The following is an 11,336-nucleotide window of genomic DNA, read 5'->3' as shown; positions in this document are numbered from 1 at the left end:
TCTCTCATCTACATGTCTGTGAACTCAGTTATAAGATCGTGAGACTTCTACATCTATTATTATTACTTATATGTTATTTTATTTCCACCATACTTTTCCTGATTTCTACTCACCCTGCTTTTTCTGTGCTTTTTTTTAACCTTCTTCTTGTCTTGTAGCAGTCTAAATCCTGATACTTCATCTTTTCTTGTGAAATACTCTATAGCCATGTTATCTAACAAATGTAATGTGAGCCACATATGTAAACCTAAAGCTAAAATATTTAAAATTAATTAGTGCATGTGTATATGTTGTTTAACATTTGTATCCATGTACTCAATAACCATTTTACTTTGTTTTGTTGTATTAAGACCTGAAACTGGTGTGTATTTTACTCTTACAGGACATCTCAATCTGAACCAGCCACATTTCAATGTTTAAAAGCTCCATGTAAGCTAGTAGCTGCTATACTGGACAATATAAATCTAAAATTTACTCTCTTTTGGACTTCCCTGTGGTCCAGAGGCTAAGCCTCCAAGCTCCCAATGCAGGGGGCCCAGGTTCAATCCCTGGCCAGGGAACTAGACCTCACATGCTGCAACTGAAGATCCCTTGTGCCGCCAAGACTGAAGAGTCCTCATGCCACAACTAAGACCCAGAGCAGCCAAATAAATAAATAAATAATAAAATTTACTCTCCTTTGTCAGCTGTAGGAAAACTTAATTTTAAAAAATACCCACTTGGAAATGGTCAAAAAAAAAAAAAAAGAACAATAATAACTGTCGGTAAAGATTATAATTTTCCTAAGCCTGGATTATCTATTCAAGAGTTATTCCACAGGCCAAGATCAAGGTCTTCACAACATGTCATAATTGTACATTAAATCAACAAAATTGCTATGTTCTTCTAAAATGAGGAGTTCTAAATCACTACTCTTTGTAATGAATGAATTCACTAGAAGAAAGATCCAAGAATTTTTCCCCCTATTTTTAAAGTTAGCAATCTAAAATCTTTCAATTCAATATGGATAAAAGTATGGCTCTGGCATAAATTGAAGAGAACATGATATCATTTAATAATTTTAACATCATCAGTTTTCCAGTGAATATGAAAAATCCCCCCAGTGAAAGAATTATTCTTCATTCCATGAAGTCACAGTGAATAAAGGACACAGATTGTCTCATGCTCTGGACAGCCTCTACCTATTGCCAAACCATTGCATGTGCATGCCTTGACTGCATGCAGACTTCTCTAAAATACTCAACTATTGGCTGAGATTATAATTCTACTGCCAAAGTTCTAATTGGACTAACTTCAGTGCAAATATTGGACCTATCTTACCCCCTCATTTTGGCTGGCTTCACAAAGAGAAAAAATAAGCTATTGAAATAACTCAGTTCAGTGTCGACAGAACCTATTTCAAACTGTCAGCACAATTGTTCCAAATGTTCCCCACTTAAGTCAGTTTGAATGAACCTGTTTCAAACGACCAAAATTGTGCCTAAATTGCCAGCAACTTGACTAGAAACACAGAAGGGTTTTTCTCCTTCCTTTTAGAAGCTATACGTCCAGTGGAGAAAAATTATTCACACCATTTCTTATTAGGTAAGATAGATTTAATTTAAATACTAATAATTTAAAACTTTAATTTTCTCACAATTCATTTTGATATCTGTCTTTTTCATTTTTTGGCTTTTGTATGACATACACGCATGTCTATATATACACACACACACATATATATGTTTCATGTGTACAGCATTATAATTCAACATCTGTATATACTACAAGATGATTACTGCCACTAGTCTAGTTATCATCCTTCACAATACAATTGACCTTCTTCATTCATTTCACCTACCCACCCCCAACTGCCTCTTCCCTCTGGTCACTATTAGTGTGTTCTCTGTATTTATCAGTTTGTTTTTGTTTTATTTTGTTCCCTTGGTTTTTTTTTTTTTAGAATCCATATATGAGTGAAATTATATAGTATTTGTCTTTCTCCACCAGAATTATTTCACATGGAGAAATATCTAAGAGGACTCTTGGCATGAGGACTCTTCTATCTAAGATAAAGATATCTTATCATGATATCTTTAAAGTCTAGCCAGGTTATCATAAATGGCAACATTTCATTTTTTATGGCTGAATAATGTTCTATTGTATGTATATGTGTATATACATACTACTTCTTCTTTATCTGTTCATCCATCAATGGGCACTTAGCTTGTTATCATATTTTGGCTATTGTAAATAATGCTTCAGTGAACAGAAAAAGGCATATTTCTTTTTTAATTAGTATTTTCATGTTCTTCAGTTAAATACCAAGAAGTAGAATAACTCGGTCATATGATAGTTCTATTTTCAATTTTATGAGGCATCTCCATACTGTTTTCTATAGTGGTTGCACCAGTTTATACTCCCACTGACAGTGTATAAGGCTTCATCTTTCTCCGCATACTCTCCAACATTTGCTGTTTCTTGTCCTTTCCATTATAACCATTCTAATGTGCATGAGGTGATATGTCATTGCATTTCCCTAATAATTAGACATGTCGAGCATCTTTTCATGTGTCTCTTGGCCATCTGTATATCTTCTTTGGAACAGAAGAAATGTCTATTGTCCACATTTCTATTTGGAATAGAAAATGTCTATTCATATTCTCTTTCCACTTTTTAATCAGAATGTTTCTTTTTGGTTGAATTGTATGAGTACTTTCAGAGAAGGAAATGGCATCCCACTCCAGTACTCTTGCCTGGAAAATCCCATGGGCGGAGGAGCCTGGAAAGCTGCAGTCCATGGGGTCGCTGAGGGTCGGACACGACTGAGTGACTTCACTCTCACTTTTCACTTTGATGCATTGGAGAAGGAAATGGCAACCCACTCCAGTGTTCTTGCCTGGAGAATCCCAGGGACGGGGGAGCCTAGTGGGCTGCCATCTATGGGGTCACACAGATTCAGACACACCTGAAGTGACTTAGCAGCAGCATGAGTATTTTATTAATATTTTAAATATTAACCTCTTATCAGATACATGATTTGCAAATATCTTCTCCCATTGAGTAGGCTACTTTTTCATTTTGATGATGGTTTCTTTCACTTTGCAGAAACTTTTTAGTTTGATGCAGTCCCATTTATTCTTTTTTTTCCCTCTTGCCTATGGAGATAGATAAAAACAAACAAACAAACATCATCAGTAAGCCAAATCTCAGTGAAGTTACTACCTTTATTTTTTCTTCAAGGAATGAAATGATCTCAAGTCTTACATTGTTTTGCCTTCCAGATCACTGATTTGTTCTGCCTCATCTATTCGGATACTGAACCCCTGTAATATATTTTTCAGTTCAATTTTAAATTGTTTGTTACTTTCTTATTTTTTCTATCTCTTTGCTGAAGTTATCATTCTGTTCATCCATTCTTTTCCCAAGTTTTGTGAGCATCTTTATGACCAATACTTTGAACACTTTATCATGTACATTGCTTATCTCCATTTCATTTACCTCTTTTGCTGAGGTTTTTGTCTTATTCTTTTGATTGGAACATATTCCTCTGTCTCCTCTGTTTGCCTAATTCTCTGCTTGTTTCTATGTATTAGGTATGTCAGCTGTGTCTCCCAGTTTCGAAGGACTATCCTTATTTAAAGGATGTCCTGTAGGGCTCAGAAGTGCCATCAGAGCCAGGAGATCAAAGGGTACCCCCTGTGGTCTGTGTGTGCCCCTCTGGAGTGGTTGGGCTGTAGCTACTGCAGGGTGCTGGTGGGTGGGGATGGCCTCCAGATGGTTGTAAGACCCACTGGTAGCTGCCTCAGTGCATCGGTGGCTATTAGGCAGCTGTAAGGTCCAGCTAAGGTGCAGTGTGGGTGGGCCTTTCTGTGGAATGTGCCCACAGGTGATAACAGGTTAGATAAAGAATTCCAAAATGGTACCTGCACTTCCTACTCAACATTTTTTTCTTCCATCTTTCCTTCACAGAGGTCATACCTGAACTAGAGTTCTCCCCTGAACTAAAGCCTCCTCCAGCTTCCCCTTCATTTCCCCTCACAGTCATTTTCCCCAGGAAATAACTTGCATATTTAGTTCCCTTCTGGTGTCTTATTCTCAGAGGAACCAAACTAATACAACATCATTCGTGTTTCTAGTCTTAAGAATATATCCCTTCCTCCTCCTGCTTAAGGATAGCTCATTCAACAGTACTTTTAACCAAAACCTCTCCTGTCATCTCCAGTACTTTATTACCTACCTCATTCTTACTTACAATACTTGCATTTTTCTTCTTGGTATTTACATTCTTTCCCAACTAAACAACAACTACCAACACATATACCCAGGGAACCAGACTCATTCAGTCTGGATGTGGTTATGAAAGTAGAAGTGAAGTGAAGTGAAGTCGCTCAGTCGTGTCTGACTCTTGGCGACCCTGTGGACTGTAGCCCACTATCCATGGGATTCTCCAGGCAAGAATACTGGAGTGGGTTGCCATTTCCTTCTCCAGGGGATCTTCCTGACCTAGGGATCGAACCCAGGTCTCCCACACTGTATGCAGACACTTTAACCTCTGAGCCACCAGGGAAGCCCATTATGAAAGTAGAGAAATTTTAAAATTCCAGAAAAAAAATGTTTATTATAAGAATAAGGATTTATCCGAAGGATAGAAGAACTGAGGGAGCAAATGTCAGCAAATTCACCACCAAATTTCAGAAAAAGTGAAACAGACCCTGATGACCACAATCTGAAGCACTGAAGCAACAAGTTACCTATCTAAAGTTCATTTGAAACTTGGAATTTTCAAGTTTAAAAGTTGTCAACTAATTTACTCCAAAGCAATGAAGCAGATGGTTCTCAAACATAAAAAAGATTGTAGATCTCATTCAACTATAGCATTAGCAAAATCTATGATCATATAACCAGAATCAATCATAATCAGAGTTATCAGAGTCTACGACAACCTAGAAAACTTGTGATTGTGAGAACTCTGGAAACCTGGATCATTTCAATACCTCTCTCTAGCTCTTTCTGCTCTCAGCTCATTGGTCCTCATGGCCAGGACTGAGTTTCACTAAAACCTCCAAAAATAAATGAAAAAAACCCACAAAACTATATTTCTCTTACCTAATTCAGAAAAGAATATGGGGAGAATGCTACCGTTCTTAGTACTATTTTATCAGGTCCTCAGAAAATTCTGAAAAAAATTCTGATTTCTCATCACATATCTATAGCAATTAGAAAGGAAACATTAGGTTTGTTACTTCTTTATTTGAAGACAAATGGTTAAATTGCAGGAACGTGAGGTATTCATTCCGAGTCTTTGTAAGAACCCAGGAGATCAGATTCTCTGGCAAGTGTTTAACAACATATGGCAAGCATCCTGCCTATGCTGAAATGTGTTTTCATGTATGCTAATTATTCATTGAGCAGTTGCTTCATTTGTTGTTTTCCAACTCTTTGCAACCCTATGGACTGCAGCACACCATGCTCCTCTGTCTTCCACTATCTTCCAGAATTTGCTCAAATTCAAATCCATTGAGTCAGTGATGCTTAACCATCTCATCCTCTGATACCTCCCACCTTCAGTCTTCCCCAACATCCAGGTCTTTTCCAATGAGTCAGCTCTTCATATCAGGTGGCCAAAGTATTAGAGTTTCATCTTCAGCATCAGTCCTTCCAAAGAATATTCAGAACTGATTTATTTTAGGATTGACTGGTTTGATCTCCTTATAGTCCAAGGGACTCTCAAGAGTCTTCTCTAACACCACAGTTCAAAAGCATCAATTCTTTGGTGCTCAGTTTTCTTTATAGTCCAACTCTCATATCCTTACCTGACTACTGGAAAACCATAGCTTTGACTATATGTACCTTTGTTCGCAAAATGATGTCTCAATATGCTGTCTAGGTTGGTCATAGCTTTCCTTCCAAGGAGCAAGTGTCTTTTAATTTCATTGCTTCAGTCACAGTCTGCAGTGATTTTGGAGCCCAGTGTTTCCACTTTTTCCCCTTCTATTTGCCATGAAGTGATAGGACTGGATGCCGTGATCTTAGTTTTTTAATATTGAGTTTCAAGCCAGCTTTTTCACTCTCCTCTTTCACTCTCATTAAGAGGTTCTTTTAGTTCCGCTTTGCTTTCTGCCATTAGAGTGGTATCATCTGCATATCTGAGGTTGTTGATCTTTCTCTTGGCAATCTTGATTCCAGCTTGTGAGTCATCCAGTCTGGCATTTCACATGATGTATCTGCATTGAAGTTAAATAAGCAGGGTGACAATATACAGCCTTGTCATACTCTTTTCCCAATTTTGAACCAGTCAGTTGCTCAATGTGAAGTTCTAACTGTTGCTTCTTGACCTACATACAGATTTCTCTTGCTTCATATTCACTTCTAAATAATTACCGAGAAATTTAGAAATATATGTTCAATTTTCTCTCACATATGTACAAAACATATATCCAGAGACCTACTCAGAACTGTTAAAAATCCAAAGGTGGGATATCATGTCTGTCATGCTGGCTGTGGACATCTCAAGAACCAATTGTATTGACAGCCATAGGAGCTGGGGAGAATGCAGTTCATACATACAATAGGGCTATAACATCAGTTCAAGGACTGCAGCGTAAAATATATTACAAATTAGCAGAAACTCACAGAGAAGGCTATGGCACCCTACTCCAGTACTCTCGCCTGGAGAATCCCATGGACGGAGGAGCCTGGTAGGCTGCAGTCCATGGGGTCACTAAGAGTCGGACTCAACTGAGCGACTTCACTTTCACTTTTCACTTTCATGCACTGGAGAAGGAAATGGCAACCCACTCCAGTGTTCTTGCCTGGAGAATCCCAGGGACGGGGGAGCCTGGTGGGCTGTCGTCTATGGGGTTGCACAGAGTTGGACACGACTGAAGCAACTTAGCAGCAGCAACAGCAGCAGCAGAAACTCAAATGTTTAAGAAAGGGAGCAGCCATCCAAGGAGCATGCATCTAGAAACATAACTGAACCAAAAATTCCTAGTTCTTAGGATTCCTTTTTGGATGCAAAGTATGTATTTGCAGAAGCTGGAAAAATCTGGAAGAATGTGTTTTTCAGAATTATAAACCTGGCTTATTCACGTATTCACCAAAAGACCTGGGGAAAAATAACTTTTGTAGCATCTCAAATTCCTCATTTGACTTTTAAAAATAACTATCTTAATTATCTCCAAGGACTATTATGGAAATCAAAGGCAACCTTGTGTGTAAATTAAATACAATCACACAGATTAAAATAAAGGTAAAATAATTGTTGCTTCCTAAACACTATCTTGATTAGACTCTGAGAAAGTTACGTTCATTCTGTATCATAGCATCATGTAGTGATTAAGGTTGTAATATAGTAATGTGTCCTTTCTCTTTTTATTAATGTATGTTCTTCCTGTTCTTCAAAACTTAAGCTCAAATTTTCTACAAGAAGTTTAAGAGGGTGTACAGTTCAGTTCAGTCACTCAGTCATGTCTGACTCTTTGTGACCCCATGGACTACAGCACACCAGGCCTCCCTGTCCATCACCAACTCCCAGAGTTTATTCAAACTCACGTTCATTGCGTCGGTGATGCCATCCAACCATCTCATCTTCTGTCGTCCCCTTTTCCTCCCACCTTCAATCTTTCCCAGCATCAAGGTCTTTTCAAATGAGTCAGTTCTTCGCATCAGGTGGCCAATGTATTGGAGTTTCAGTTTCAGCATCAGTCCTTCCAATGAATATTCAGGACTGATCAACTTTAGGATGGACTGGTTGGATCTCCTTGCAGTCCAAGGGACTCTCAAGAGTCTTCTTCAACACCACAGTTCAAAAGCATCAGTTCTTCAGCACTCAGCTTTCTTTATAGTACAATTCTCACATCCATACATGACTACTGGAAAAACCATAGCTTTGACTAGATGGACCTTTGTTGGCAAAGTAATGTCTCTGCTTTTGAATATGCTGTCCAGGTTGGTCATAGCTTTTCTTTCAAGGAGTAAATGTCTTTTAATTTCATGGCTGCAGTCACCATCTGCAGTGATTTTGAAGCCCCCAAAAATGAAGTCTGTCACTGTTTCCACTGTTTCCCCATCTATTTGCCATGAAGTGATGGGACCAGATGTCATGATCTTAGTTTTTTGAATGTTGAGTTTTAAGCCAACTTTTTAGCTCTCCTCTTTCATTTCATCAAGAGACTCTTTAGTTCTTCGCTTTCTGCCACAAGTGCAGTGTCAGAAATATTCAAAGATGAGATGTCATTATATCTGCAGCTTATTTTGAAACGTGGCAAAATGTTAAAAGTGGGAATCTATTTGCATCCAATAAAGCAGATTGTGTTCTTTTCCCCATGGGCGCCCAGTGTGCAATGACTGCAAAGGGGCAGCCTTCTTGGTAATGTACGCAGCCTGTTGCCTGTACAGTTTGCCCTAAGGAACCTTGGAGACAACTCTTTCCAGTGGACAATCACGATTGGCATGATGTCCCCAGTCTAGGCTCCAGACAGGTATGTGTGGTACCTTTGGAAAGCCCCAGGGCATATTGGCCAGGGCCCACATTGGCAAAGTCATAATGTCCATCTTCACCAAGCTTCAGAACAAGGAGCCTGTGGTTGAAGCCAGACCTTCCACAGGGCCAAGTTCAAGTTCCCCGGCTGCCAGAAGGTCCATATCTCCAAGAAGTGGGGATTTACAAAATTAAATGTGGATGAATTTGAAAACACGGTGGCAGAAAAGCAGCTCATCCTGGATGGCTGGGGGTCAAATATATCCTTAATTGTGACCCTCTGGACAAATGGCAGGCCTTACATTAATGAGAACCTTGGCTCTGTCCTCTCCTTACTCATTCCCACCAATAAATCCTACTTTTCTATCAAAAAAAAAGTGGAATCTAAAAGAAGAATATTCATTAAACTGTTTAACTTGTCTCCAAGTTAAAACATTTTCAGAATAAAAAGTTGATGGAGGAAGCAGAATACATTCCTCACTTCAGTCCTTCACACAGCTGTTCTTTCTCCTAGAACAGCTTTTCCCTTCACCTCTGTGTCTAGAATTTATTACAGTGGTGAAGTTTAGAGTCATAGATCCTGAATCTGCCACATGCAAGGGGATATGGGGCCTCTGAAATGTTATTTCACTCTTTGGGGCCTCAGCTTTCTTATTTGTAAAGCAAGGATTTTAATAGTATTGGGTCTGAAGGCAAACAGTTGATAGAACCTAACTCATGAGTTTATTTACTTTAAACCTATGCAAAGTAGCTTCAGTAACTTTTTGAGCTTCAGCTTTCTTACCTATAGATGAGAAGCAATGACACCTTATAGAATTGTTGTGAAGATGATAGATATATATGATCACTGAAAATACTTTGTAAAACACAATGTTCTGTTATGATTATTATTATTAATTTTTGAATTTTAAGTGCCTAATATATCATACTAGCCACATAGTATGGGCTTAGAAATAATTATGGATAGTTTTTTTTTTTTTTAAGCTTTCAGCAAAAAGCTTTTTCTACAATAACCTGTTAGATGAGACTCTGTTCCCTTCAGCAGGTAATGTACCATGTTATGGTGTGAATTTGTTGCCCATGTACTGATATCCCTAGATGTTAACAGCACCTGTTGGGAGGAAATCCAGTATTGGTCAGTTTGGGGACCCTACCCCTCCTTTAAAATTGTACAAGACCCCTAATATTTATATAATTTGGTAAAAGTGAGGAAGATCTGATGTTCATTCCATTATGTCACTGCTGAGATGCTTATTGTCCAAGTCTACATGGTCCAGATGAAGATCAGTGAGTCAGTGAGCAGTGTCTACACCCACTGAGGCCAGTTTCACCACTGGGACCTTTGCTATCCAACCAAGGGAACAGTGTGAGGGCCCAGTTCCCAGGCATCCACACAGTCAACTCCATCAGGCCAGTGCACTGATCACCACAGAAACTTTCCACCCTTCAGTCCTTCTAGTCTTGATAAATCCAACCCTCTTTCCAAGGTAAACCCACATCCTTGTCTTACTCTGGCAGAGCAGATGTTTCCTTTCACTCCCCACTCAGTACACTCTTGGTTAGTATCAGTGGACCTGACACACTCAGAGCACAGAGAGCTGGCTGAGCATCCACAAAAGCAAAAGGAGACATAATCTTTGACTCTTTGTCCCTTCCTCCACACCAACAAAAAGACACTAAGTAATTAATCAATAACTCATCCATGGCAATACAGAAAATTGCACTGACTCTTGCTAGGTCATCAGGATAAACTCTTCTCCAATTTTTTGATAATTCCACGATACGACTGGAGTCTGCAGATGTAGTTTCAGATATTCATGGCTCTCAGGTTTAAGAAATAGTGATTTAAGGCAAACAAGTGATGATCTAAGCAAGCAGATGATATCAGGACCCTGATGAAATTTCTCCACTCTCCAGAATTTCTATTTCAAACGTTCAGAAATTGATTCTTAAAATAGCTTCGTGTCTTTCTTTCTAGTCATCTTATTGAAAAGTTTTCAAATACCTGCAATTATTTAAACACTGAATATATTGTCTTAATAGGAGAAAATGGTACAGAGCCTGCTATACCAGAGAATTAAATGTGATTCTTTCTTCGTTTGTCATGTATTCTTTTCTTAACTCACCACCTCCATAATCTCTGGTACCACTGCAGTTAATTAAATTCTGTTATCTAAAGATTTGGGAACAATAAAATCAAAACTAAAGGAGAATCTCTGGTTTGCTGGGTTTGGATTATGAATACTTTTAAGATATCAGATTCGGGGGAAAGGTAGTCATTTTAATAGGCATGAACATTTAAAAGCTAAAAGAGGATAGAATCCATTTAGTTCAACTCATGTATTACAAATAAGAAGAAAGGATCAAAGAGATATTTTTGTCTGATCACATATTAAGGTAGTTATTAAATTATTTGTTTCAACACAGAAACATTTCCATGAATATGTCTAGAATGAATGGTTGGTTCACTATCATCTTTTAGACCGGGCAATTGGTATTTGCTACTTCTTTTGGGCCCCTTAGAGAGGTAATGACCAGGCAAGCAGTTCTGAGGACCCTTGCTCCAAGTGTCTAGGTTTTTTGAGAACCCCAATCTCTTCCCTTTGTTTCCCTAGTACTAAAAATGAAGCTACTTCCTGAAGTTCGTATCTGTTTTATCTGTATCCCTTCCATTTCTCATTTGACCAACTCCCCACATTAAATTGTCTTTGTTAAAACAGTTGTAATGGTTTCTCTTTTCCTGATTGGACTCTGACTGACCATGTTCAACATCCTTTCTGTTGTAAAGAGAGAGGTCTTTAGCCCTATCACTCCTGAATTTCAAATCTCACATCTCACTTAGCAAAATGTTAGGGCACGTGCGTGTGTGCTA

General features: G+C 38.5%; 1 non-coding gene across 1 annotated transcript; it reads left to right on the top strand.

The window, feature by feature from the left end:
* Nucleotides 1–8,274: 8,274 nt before the first annotated feature.
* On the top strand, nt 8,275–8,410 carry LOC129658213 (small nucleolar RNA SNORA70). The gene has a single exon (XR_008717313.1). It is a non-coding gene; the product is annotated as a small nucleolar RNA SNORA70 (small nucleolar RNA).
* The last annotated feature ends 2,926 nt before the right edge of the window (nt 8,411–11,336 follow it).

The sequence above is a fragment of the Bubalus kerabau genome, chromosome 7, assembly GCF_029407905.1.
Source record: "Bubalus kerabau isolate K-KA32 ecotype Philippines breed swamp buffalo chromosome 7, PCC_UOA_SB_1v2, whole genome shotgun sequence".
NCBI classification, from domain to species: Eukaryota; Metazoa; Chordata; class Mammalia; order Artiodactyla; family Bovidae; genus Bubalus; species Bubalus kerabau.
Note: the sequence above shows the minus strand (reverse complement) of the source record. Positions and strands in the feature narration are given on the sequence as shown.